Raw genomic sequence first — 12,092 nt, 5'->3', positions numbered from 1 at the left:
CGCACTTCGGCTTTTTATTGTCTAGTGCCATTGTGGCCTTAACGCGTCTCTTAACTTCTAATACGCTATTATTTAGTCCGCAATATTTCGTATCCTCCGGAACTACAAACGAAATTAATTTTGGCGGCACAAACGTTTCCTTTATAAAACTGACCGGACCGCCAGTATTTAACAACGTATCAAACATGCAATTTACTGTTACAATGTTTGTTTCATCAGTTAACAAACAGCTTATTTTCCTGCAAAAATTCCCGGTTTCGTTACTTGCTACACTGTTGACGTCCTTGGTTCTTACATCTGCATTGTTTCTAGCGATGTTGCGTGTTTCTTCTTCCACAACGTGTGCACCTGAGACGTTCCTTACACGCCCTATCGTTGGACAATCCTTTGCCTTATGCCCCAGCTGATAGCAGTTGAAGCATGCTCCCCTCTCTCGTTTCGGTTTTGTACACTGAGCAGTCATGTGCCCGTCTGCATTGCAATTGTAGCACTTAATTTCTGCTTTGGCACTTGTTTCTTCGCTGCTCCTCCTGGTTGTACCTGTCATCTTGGCGGTATGCTTAAGTGTCAGATTCTTTTCACTTTTCATTGACACTTTATGGTCCGGATTTAACGTAATGTTTTCCATATCTTGCAGTAGTGCTTCCTTACTCGGAAATCGTTGCATCATTGCTTGATATCTGAATGACTTTATAGGGATGCCGTCTATCACGTAGTCAATCAGCTCGTTCTCAGGTATTGGGACCTTCCTGGCTAATACATTCTTCTTATGAAAATATTCTGCAAACGTTTCATCCGGCGTCCACATTCTTGCCTCAATATCTTTTCTTAAGGACAGTTTCTTTTCTCTTATGCCATACAATCCTCCCATACGTACTAACAGTTTGTTGACCGTTAACGACAAATGTTCTGGTACCGAATGAAACCATTCGGACGCGTCTTCACCGAGCCGCACTCCAATCAACAACTTAGTTGTTCCTTCATCTAACTGATACATTAGTTTCACTAACAGCAGTTTTTCTTTCTAACACTGGTAGGCTCCTTGCTTTCCGTCGAACTCCGGTAACATTTCCTTTAAATTCACCAGGGTGATTTTTGAAGCCGTTCCACGAAGAGTGTCGTTCTTCATCATATTTCGCAGTTGTTCGTTTTCTCGACGTATTATGTTCATTTCCCTTAGTATGAGCGCTCGTTCTCTTCTTGCTAGCTCAGCTTCTCGCGTGAGCAGCGTTTCACTGTTTGGGGTGGCAGCACGACTCGGCCGCTCCTCTGGGATCGAAGCTGCGTCCTGGATTCTCCTCGTCCATGTCGACCACTGACTCGTTGACTCTGCCTCATTTAGTCTTAGAATTAGATCGCTTTTTACACCGGTGACATTCAAACCTAGCTCACGCAGCTTTTCTCTAAACGTTGTAACGATGAACGTAGTCGGATCTCTCTTTTTGATTTCCATTGGAGATTGCGATAACCACTTTCAAACTTATGCCTGGGCACTTCACACATACACTTCCCGTTTCTTTTTATTGTCAACTTCTCGCGGTTAGTGTTTCCGATCGTCAATCTCGATTCTTTCAATTGGGCTTGATAATCCCACTTCTGATATTGTAAGAAGGTGAAATTGAAGTTGAGCGAAAATAAAGTAGAATTATTCAAAAAAAGAAGTATTTATTAGTTTAAGATACACCCTTGACCAGGTCCGATCGCTCACTGCTTGGTCTTTTGTTTTTGCGAGGTTTGTTTGCTGCGAGCCCGAAGATGATTGTAAGATTTTTCGCACAGCTATATCATATGTCGCTTATCTATCGCTTTTAGAAATATAAAATATTGATTACTCTTTACGTGACTTTTTCGCAGGTATTTATTTACTACATACCTAAATATAATGCAATGTTATGTGAATCTCATATAGATATTATACATAGATTATATATTCGATTTCGCATTAAGAATTTTGTAAAGTGTACTCGCTGCTTGACTAAGGCAATTTTAAAAGTCTTTCTGAACTTTGTACCTTCAATTAATCTGTCTTATAACATTTATGATGTATCTTGATCGTCTTTTTACTCTTAGATAGAAAATTATCCTTCCGTAAATGCAAGTATAACAATCGAAATAGCGTTATTCAAAACCGTTAATTATTTTGCTGCTTATACGCATAAATCAATTTGTTTTAAAACCTTTCCTTTTTTTAAAAAAATTATTGATTGACTGAAAAAATTAATTTAGATTTGATCCAAATTTATTTGAAAGTAATGGAAGTGTGATAAAATAAACACTAACTTTTGGAGCACCTTTTAAAATTGTTAGTAACGAATCGGTTGAAACTTTTGTGAATGCTGGCAAAGTACAGAGTTGACAATGGAGGCGGTAAAGGTGCATTCTTTTCATGAACCATCACTAGTTTGTCATGCTTTATCATTCTTCCCCTCTGCTTGTGCTGTAAGTAAATCGGGTAAGTCGCGTAATGGCACAAAAAATATTTCAAACAAACCTGATTCGATGCCGCGACGCGTTCTTAATAATTTCTCTCACCTGCGATTCAGTCCAGCTACCATTGCTACTTCCGCTGTCGCTTCCGCTCGACGTAATTCCTTCTTCGAGAATAAGCTCGGTGCCGAAACTTTCCATCTCCAGATCCAGATAGAATTGCCCTAGTTAATCGTTTACCAATAATGGTTGATTAAAATTTTTCATCGTGTCTAAGTCAGCTTTTAGCACTTTGTTCAATGTCTTTGGATGTATCTGGTATTTGTAGATTAATTCTGGTGTAAATTGAACGTCCTCCAACCAAGGTGGATCCCTTCTTTGCATTCCTCGATGACATTTAGTATGTTCCTGCATATTTAAATTTGTACAGCGTAGCACGGAAATATTTAGATATTAGTATATATTGCATTAGAGTTATAAAAAAAATAATAAAAAAACGTACAAAAAATTGAGACGCTTCTTGGACGTTTTTCGAGAATTGCACCGTTTGATTCTCTACCTTGGAACATACCTCACACGTCTTTTGATCCGGATTGCAACTGCTATTGCTGCTCTTGTACAAAAAGCTGCTGTAGAAGCTAAACAAGCTCGATTCGTCCCCGTTGTAATCGATCAGCCGACAATGCTCTTTTGTGACCACTGGTTTCAAGAAGTCCATCACGCTTGAGCACCCTCCGTCTTTGCTCACACATGACGAGAATAGTTCTCTGGGTGATAGAACCTATTAGAATCAGCGTTAAAATAATATCTTATTGAAAAATTATAATTATACCAAAGGTTACTTCCTATATTTTGTGTAATAAACGATTTAATTGTTTTAATTATAGACGGATAGTTGGCCCGAGGTTGGAGGGAAGGTGAGCGTGTGTTCCGCAAATCGGACGTAATTTTTTTTTATATACAAATTTTAAAACGGGAACGTCGTGGGCTATTGTTTGTTCCAGTATTTAATAAAAAAAAATTATAAGATTCGGTACAATAATGTTACCATTTTTAAGGACTCGGATATGGCCATTATGCTTTCCGGCTCGGCTTTGACGCTGGTCGTCTGACTGACCGGTCGTTTGCGATCGAAATACTTGTCATTGAGCTGCTGGTTCTCGCACGTTGTAGCCGCCGGTGCTTGCTTGAGTATTAAAAAAGGTCGGTACATCATAGCAGGCGATTGAGATGTGCCAATCACAGCCGGATAAATCACCCAGTCATCGCCGTCGCGACATAAGATACTGGAGCAAACACTAAAATTCTTTTGTAGCTCCTTATAAAAAAACTTATTTCTTGATAGTTGATTTAAATCGAATTCAATTCCTTTCTAAATTTTGTTTTGGGAAAATCTCTTTTAAAAATCTCAACCCGCGTGTTACTTGGAGACATAGAACAATCACAAGAAAAACGAAAAGAAAAAAATAGAAAATTGTTTTTAATTTAAATTGATATTTTCTTTTTTTTTTTTGTCGCGTTAGACACTTACTGTAAGGACTTTGTTGTACCGATTGCGTCGATTGCAACGATGACGGACCCAACTTCACTTACGATGACGACATTGTCGTGGTTAACTCGCTGGATTGCTGTACCGGCATGTAGTACACCGGTATCACTGATAAGAGTAGTGGAAGTCTTGATACAGCCTCCAAATTGGCACTAAAATTATAATCTTCATTATTATTTCCGTTACAATCCATATAATTATATTTTATGCTGTTAGTATTTTAAAAGAGCTCGTTTACTTGTGAGAGAAAATACAGGGTTGTGGAGGTGCGGTAGAAGGTACGGTAACCGATAACAGTGGCTACAGATTAATATTCGTCCCCGTTTGTACTACGGTCGATTGATCTACACTCAAACTGGTGACGGTAGTCATAAGATTCACTGGGCTTGCCATACTCGTCTTCGAGATTTTATCATACTTCAATATCTGCAATAACATATATTACTATTTAAATTTGTATAAGTTTCATTTTATATATCCGCTGTTACATTTATTTTTATTTAATGAGAATTATTTGAAAACAAAATTAGTTTCCTATAAGGCTTCTACCTTGAAATTGTCACCCTCCCAGCTGTGACTGCCACTTTTTTTTACTCCGTGGCCCTGATTAACGTAATAAACGCTCTGATCTGTGGCGTTTGCCTTATCTGTCTCGATGCGTGTATCCTTCAGCTTGTCGTTGTTCTTAATGCTGGAGAGTAGCTCCCGGTGTTTCTGCATCATTAGGTATTCCATGTCTTCGCTGTGGCGATTCAGTAACGACTCTGTGAGTGTGGGGAGCTTGAAGCTTTCCGTAGCGGTGTTACTGTTACTGGCGGTGTTAGACGTGTTGCCCCGGCTCGCCGTGCTGGTTTTATTGTTGGTACCGCTGCTAAGTTTTTCCGCGCTACCGCTACCACTTGCCCCGCTGCCATTTATCGGCGACTTATTTAAATTATATGTAAAAAAAAAAAAAAAAAACGACGCTTACTGCCTTCGTCGTTGCTCTAGTTGATGTTCTTTTCGTCGCTGCCGTATATAGTCACAACCAGAGAGCTGCTCTTGAAAAACCACTCGATGTTTTCGTTGTAATTGAGCTGATTGTAACTGGGTGGCATTTCCGTGAAAGAGTTGCTGTCGTAGTTTTCATGATAGAGCGAGATTTCACCGAGCATCACGCTGTCGTGCTCTTGTAACAAGGGATTGCGTGATTCCTTCACAAGTATATTGTAGAGACTTAGAATAAATTGTTGTTCAATTTCGGTATACAACTTAAAGCTGTTGCCGTGATCAATATATATTTTTTTTGTGAGCGGTGGAGATAGCCAGCCAGCCGGAGATCAGTTAGACAGAGTTAGACAGAAAATTTCGCTTAGAAACTGTGGAAAACCTTCCACCTACCTCATAAACTGACTGTCCAAGCTTCTTGCTACAAGTGGGGGTTATCGTTTACATATTTTACTGCTTTAGAAAAAAATCAAGATTACAGCCACGCAAACGCCTCACCCATCTAGATAGCAATAATTTTCGTTGGCAGATTCCATCTTCTGACATCTACATTTTGGCCGCAATTAGATAGGAGCCGGTAAAATCGCGGTGAGTTTAACATTCTAGAGACAGTAAGATGCTGACTTAACAATTCTGAGCTTTTTCTCTTTCGTGCGCGCCCTTAAGAAGTTTGAAATACAAGCGAAACCGTATCGCCTTCGATTCTCTGTTTTATTCGTATCATTCTGTGTTTTCTAAGCACCATTATTTCTCGGGTTGTCTTTGAGAACCCTTCCTATTCGATCCTTCGTGAATGTCGACGATATTATTTTTTATTTTCAAAATTATATATTAGTAACGAGAAACATATAATTAAAGAAGCATGCGTCAGATGATCTTGATAAGGTAACACCTAATCTAACTCAAACACCTTCCACATAACATTACATTACACTAACATCCAGATAAGTATTTTCTATGTTATAGACGTTGTACATGGTATACCAGAGCGGGACGCGTAACAGCGTAAATAGTAATTAGCATAACAATGTCTCGGTGATACTAAAATGTGTAGCTTAATAATCACCGAAAAACTCCTAAGTTCGTTTGCAACAAGCAGCCCGTCCTTGCCGACCCCGGACTCCTTCGTCGCCTACAGCAGACTTTCCATAAAGGATGTTAGATCCTTACATCGCTTTTACACGTCAAGCTCGCCAATATTTGACGTTCTCTGGATGCTCTGTGCAGACGTATAATAGAAAAAAATAGCTAGAAAGTCCATCAATTAATACAGTGCAGTTCCTGCCGTTGTTATTGTTGCACACTCCACACGGTTATTATTCGTACCAGTAAAATATATATTTCCTGTGATCCAATCCACGGCAATCTGCCTTAACTTAAAATTTGTTTTTAATTGCAATTCTAAGAAATGGTGTACTGTGGCGACCATGCAAATGCGCCACAGCGACCATGCAAGTGCGCCACAAGCACCTGCCGGATAGTGACCCGGCAGGCATAGAAAAGCCGAGTAGTATAAAGCTCGCCGCTAGGCGGCGCGGCTCTCTCGGAAGTAAGATCACTTTACAGGTCCTACTTAAGGAGCGAGATAACGATCGGATTTCGCTTCAGCCTGCATTAAGCCAGTCTAGAACACATCCTAACCGATAGTGCCAGATAAGCACCGCAAGCTAGCCGCTTTTGAACTGTAATCGCAGAGGCTCGGTCTCGATCGAACTCTGCATGAACGTAGAAGTAGGGAGCGAGGACCCTGGTCTACCCAGGAGGCGGAAAGTGAGGCGAGGGAGACGGAAGCCGCAGCCGAAGGACGCCAGCTCTCCCGACAGCACCACAGGGCCGCTAACACCCCGGGTCATCGCTGTGGAGACCTTTCCGCCGGGGCAGTCGCTGCTGATTGTGAGGCCGAAGTCGGAGCAACCAGTAGCAGCCGGACCTCCACAGCCGTAACCGGTGCTGCCTCTGCTGCCACGAGGGCTACCGCCAGTGGCACTAAGACCTTGGGCCCCGTGTCCACTGCGGCTACCGCCGCCGCAGCTGACGCGTCCTCCGCTGTCGGCCCTGATCCCCGGCGACATCCGGGCCTACCGCTTGACGAGCCCGCGGTACCGACTCCCCTCGACGCCGAGGCCTCTGCCGACCACACAGGGAACTCAGACCAGCGGGACCCCTACGGCGATCCAGCACGCGCCGCGGACCACGGAAGTCGGGACGCAAACCGACCCGTGGGCAACTACGTCCGCTTCGGACTCTGAACCGATAGCCTACCCGGGGGACGAGAAATGGGGGCCGATTAAAGTCACTTTAACGGCACCCCATATATCCTACCGAGAACGTCGGGTCTAACTCGACTTCTTCGGTTTTTGTGGAAAGCACCTTAGTGGTGCGATTTGAGATAACTCCAAAATTAAAACTGTACATAAGTGTAAATAAAGACATAGTTTAAGGCTCATACTCAACGCTTCGTTATTTCCAAGATGGCGCAAGCGCTACATGTACAAAATCTTTTTTAATAAAAAAACTTTCGAGCATTTTCCGCTTGCCTAGCCGCCGATCAATTGCCCATCCATACATACGTCGAGTAAGTCACGCGATGGAATAAGAGCAGCGGTCTATCGCCCAAAAATATTAGTATTTTTTAAATTTATATCTCGACTATTATCGCAAAAAATGTAAGACGTTCTTCTAACTGTTTGGGAAGGAAATATGAACATCCAATTTATAGCAGAAAAATTAACTTTATTAACATATGCTCCCAATCCATTTATTGTGTAACACACAAATCACACAAGTACGATTATCGAGATTTAATTCCTTAGACAAAATACAAGCGCATGTATATTCTTAATTTTTATTCATTATACATAATTGAGAACACGAGTTAAACTCACATAGATTATTAATCTGAAATATTTGAGTAAACGGTAATAAATCAAATCTTGTAATATATTGTTACGCCGAGAACGGGTCGGCGAGCGTCTCCGCGTTCGCGTCTCTTTCACTCACTCACTCACACTCGCGGCGCCTGAGCTCCGCGAAAGAAAGAAAGACGTCTTTATAAAATGAACGAGAACGATTTAATAAAAGAGCAAACAAACGATACAACGTCTGCACCGATACGAGACACGGGCAGAACTGTCATTTTAACCATAATCAAACATCTTCGTTCCTTTGGCAACGGGGAACCGAAACCTCGGAGCGAGCCGGCAGCTTCATGCTGCTCCGTATACCGGGCGTAACACGCCCCCCCCCCCTTCCTCCAGATTGTCGCCCCGACAATCAGGGGGGGGCCTCCGTGGCTTCCTGTTCCATCTTGGACTCCTGTCCAAGTTCTTGAACACCACGAAACGACGCGAAGAATCTTCTGTCCTTGGCTTTTAGCTCGATTCCGCTGCTCCTTTTCTCGAAATTAAAATCTTCAAACAAGGGGGGGGCATAACTTTCTGTGGACCCTCCGACTCAAGGTCTCCCCAAGTTTCTGTTCCGGCATTAGCCCTTCGTCCCATGGAAAACCACAGATCAAAAACCATGGGAAGAACAGTCTTCTTAGCGAAAAGTCTTCCTTCATCTCGAAATGGGGCGGAACACGTTTCTCCTGAAGAAAATTCTCCTTCCTCCCCGTCTAGTTAAACTCCTCCTCAAAAGAGAAAAAGAAGAAAAGCAGTATCTAAAAAATCAATTTTCCCCCCCAAAAAAACAAACACGGCCCCCAAAATCTATTTAATTTTTCCTTTCAAAATACGGAGCCAACCTATCCGCATGAACGACTTTTTTCCTATGCTTAGGCGACTTCTGAATACAGAACACCACCTCCCCTAATTTTTTCAAAATCAAGTAAGGTCCTTCCCAATTACTTTGTAACTTAGGAGCCTTACCTCTAACTCTACAAAGATTAAAAAACCAAACCTTCTGTCCCTCTTGGAATAAAATATCCCTAACATTCTTATCATAAAACGCCTTAACACGAGAGGACTTAACCGTCATCTTCCTCCTGACTTGAGAATGGATTTCATCAAGCTTTTGTCTTAAACCCCTAACAAACTCTCCTTGAGAAGCTGAAAACTGAGAAGATTGAGGAGGCATTCCCCGCGTCAAATCTAACGGTAACCTTAAATCCCTGCCAAAACAAAGCTCCGCCGGAGAAACCTCAGTAACCTCATGCTTCGAAGACCTATAAGCTAACAAAAACATTGAAATCCAACGATCCCAATCTTATTGATTTTCTGAAACAAATTTTGAAAGATATTCCAAAACTGTACGATGCTGTCGCTCCACCTGCCCATCCGATTGTGGATGTGAAGCAGTAGTCCCAGTTTTCCTAACTCCCAAAAGATTCAACAACTCTGTCAAAAGACCGGACTCAAAATTTCGTCCCTGATCCGTATGTATTTCCTCAAGAACTCCAAATCTCGAAATAATTTCTCTAACAAAAACCTCAGCTACCGTTTTTGTCCTAATATTCTTCACCGGAAATGCTTCCACCCATTTAGAAAAACAATCAACAATTACCAAAAGAAACCTATTTCCAGAAGAAGATATAGGAAAAGGACCAAGAACGTCCATCTGTAATCTCTGAAACGGAGATCCAACATTGTAAATTTGCAAAGGAGATTTTCCTTTGCCGGAAGGTCCCTTCTTTGAACAACAAACCGAACACGAACGACACCAATCTTCTACATCTTGTTTACAAGAAACCCAATAAAAACGCTTTCGAATTCTATCTAGAGTCTTGTTGATCCCGACCGAGTGCCCAACCGAAGGAGAATCATGGGCATCAGTCAGAACCTCTTTAATCCGTTTACGAGGAACCACTAACTGAAACAGCACCTTCCTCAAATTCGGAGCTATCCACTTCTTATAAAGAACTCCGTTCTCTAAAACAAGGGAATCCCAATATGAATTAAGAACTCTTCCCGTTGTATCTAAAGAAGAAAATCCCGAACGGGAAAGACGTTCCCCAGACTCCTTCGCCTGTATTAAAACATTCAGACTCGGATCTTCCCGCTGATCCTTTTTCCAAAGATCTAATTCTTCTACTTGGAAGACTATTCGAGCCACATTCTCACCTCCCTCAGAAAGACTCTTTTGCTCAACCTTAAAACAATACCGACAGTTTTCCGCTCCACAAAGTCGCCTCGATAAGCCATCGGCATTCCCGTGAGAAGTCCCCTTCCTGTAAGCAATTTCGAACTGAAATTGTTGTAACCTTTCTACCCAACGAGCTAACTGGCCCTCGAGTTCCTTAAAAGACAAGAGCTACCTTAAAGAAATATGATCCGTACGAATTAAAAATTTCCCTTCTAAAAGAAAATGACGAAAAGATTTAACTGCATCAACGATGGCTAAAAGCTCGCGTCGAGTAACACAATAATTTCTTTCAGACTTTGATAAAACCCGACTGAAATACGCTATAACTTTCTTCTCATCTCCTTGCTTCTGTGAAAGAACAGCCCCGATTACTATTCCAGAAGCGTCAGTATCTCAAATAAACTGACCTTCCTCCTTCGGGAACGCTAACACTGGAGGAGAACTTAAGGCCCGCTTCAAGGATTCAAAAGCCTTTTGACAGTCATCCGTCCAAGAAAATTTTACCAAATTTCCCGTCAAAGAATAAAGTGGCTTTGCTATTGAAGAAAAACCTTTCACGAATCTCCGATAATATGAGCAAAAACCTAAGAAGCTTCTCAATCGCTTCTTCGTATGAGGAACTGGCCAATCTATCACTGCTGCTACTTTCTCCTGATCAGTAGCTACCCCTTCTGAAGAAACCACATGACCCAAGTACTTAACTTTCCTACTGAAAAGAACACACTTCCCTGGATTAATTTTTAAATTGAATTTTCTTAAACGAAGAAACACTTCATTAAGATTCTCCATAAGTCCTTCGAAACTTTTTCCAAAAACTATTACATCATCTAAATATACAAAACAACTCTTAGAAAGAAGCTCTTCCAAGACCCTTTCCATAAACCGTTCAAAAGTTGCCGGAGCATTTGTGAGACCAAAAAGCATGACAGTGAATTGCCAAAGTCCTTTTCCTACGGAAAAAGCCGTTTTCTCCTTGTCTCTTGGATCCATCTTGATTTGCCAATACCCACTCTTAAGATCAAGAGTAGCAAACCAGGAATTCCCAGCCAAACGATCTAGAATATCATCTATCCTCGGAAGAGGAAAAGAATCTTTTACCGTGACCGCATTAACTTTCCTATAATCGACGCAGAATCTAATTGTCCCATCCTTCTTTTTGACTAAAACTGCTGGAGAAACCCAAGGACTTTGCGACTCCTCAATTACCCCACGGTTCTTCATATCTTCGATAATTCCATCAACCTCATCCCTCATTCGAAAAGGAATCCGACGAGGAACCTGTCTAATCGGAAGAGCGTCCGCTACATCAATCTTATGTTTCACTAATTCGCAATTCCCTGCAACAATTTCCTCCGAAAATGTCCCCTGGAATTCTCTAAAGAATAAAGAAGCTACATTCTTCTGCTCATCATTTAATTCTTTTAAGCTTTCTTCAAAAAGCTTCTGAGGAAAAGAAGAATTCACCCCGGAAGTCTGTTTGATTCTGGCCACCCTCAAAGAATTCCGACAAGAACTAAAAGCTTTATCAAAAATTTTGGAAAAACCAACCTTCCTCAGAAAATCCGCCCCGAGAAGACAATCATCCGAAATCTCCGCTACAAACATGCTCATTTCAAAAGCAAATTTCCCTACCTCCATAGAAACTTTAGCTTCTCCTCTAATAGAAACATCTTCCCCTGTAGGATATCGAAATCTTAGCCCCTCTCTAAGCGATTGTAAACCTGAATTCCCCTTTCCGAAAAACCTAGAACTCAAAATAGTAATATCAGAGCCCGTGTCAACCCTGAAATTACATTTCCTACCATTAATCTTTCCTGCGAAACAAAAATCGCGTGAAGAATAGCCGATTCTTCTGGAAAATAACTCCCTCGGGGCCCCCTTTCCTATAGCCGACCCCCCGAAGAGGTCGACTATTCCGAGTTTTCCTTACGGGTAGGGCACTGATTCTGGAAGTGTCCCGGCTTCCCACAAAGCCAACACTCTCCCGAGCCCCCCTTCGTCTCCCGAGAAAACTTATTCCCTTTATACTTCCTAGGATTCACCGAAC

The 12,092-nt window shown here is 41.8% G+C and overlaps 1 pseudogene; it reads right to left on the bottom strand.

The window, feature by feature from the left end:
• Nucleotides 1-2,303: 2,303 nt before the first annotated feature.
• LOC139104327 (uncharacterized) lies at nucleotides 2,304-10,110 on the bottom strand (annotated as a pseudogene).
• Nucleotides 10,111-12,092: the final 1,982 nt, after the last annotated feature.

The sequence above is a fragment of the Cardiocondyla obscurior genome, linkage group LG07, assembly GCF_019399895.1.
Source record: "Cardiocondyla obscurior isolate alpha-2009 linkage group LG07, Cobs3.1, whole genome shotgun sequence".
NCBI classification, from domain to species: domain Eukaryota; kingdom Metazoa; phylum Arthropoda; class Insecta; order Hymenoptera; family Formicidae; genus Cardiocondyla; species Cardiocondyla obscurior.
Note: the sequence above shows the minus strand (reverse complement) of the source record. Positions and strands in the feature narration are given on the sequence as shown.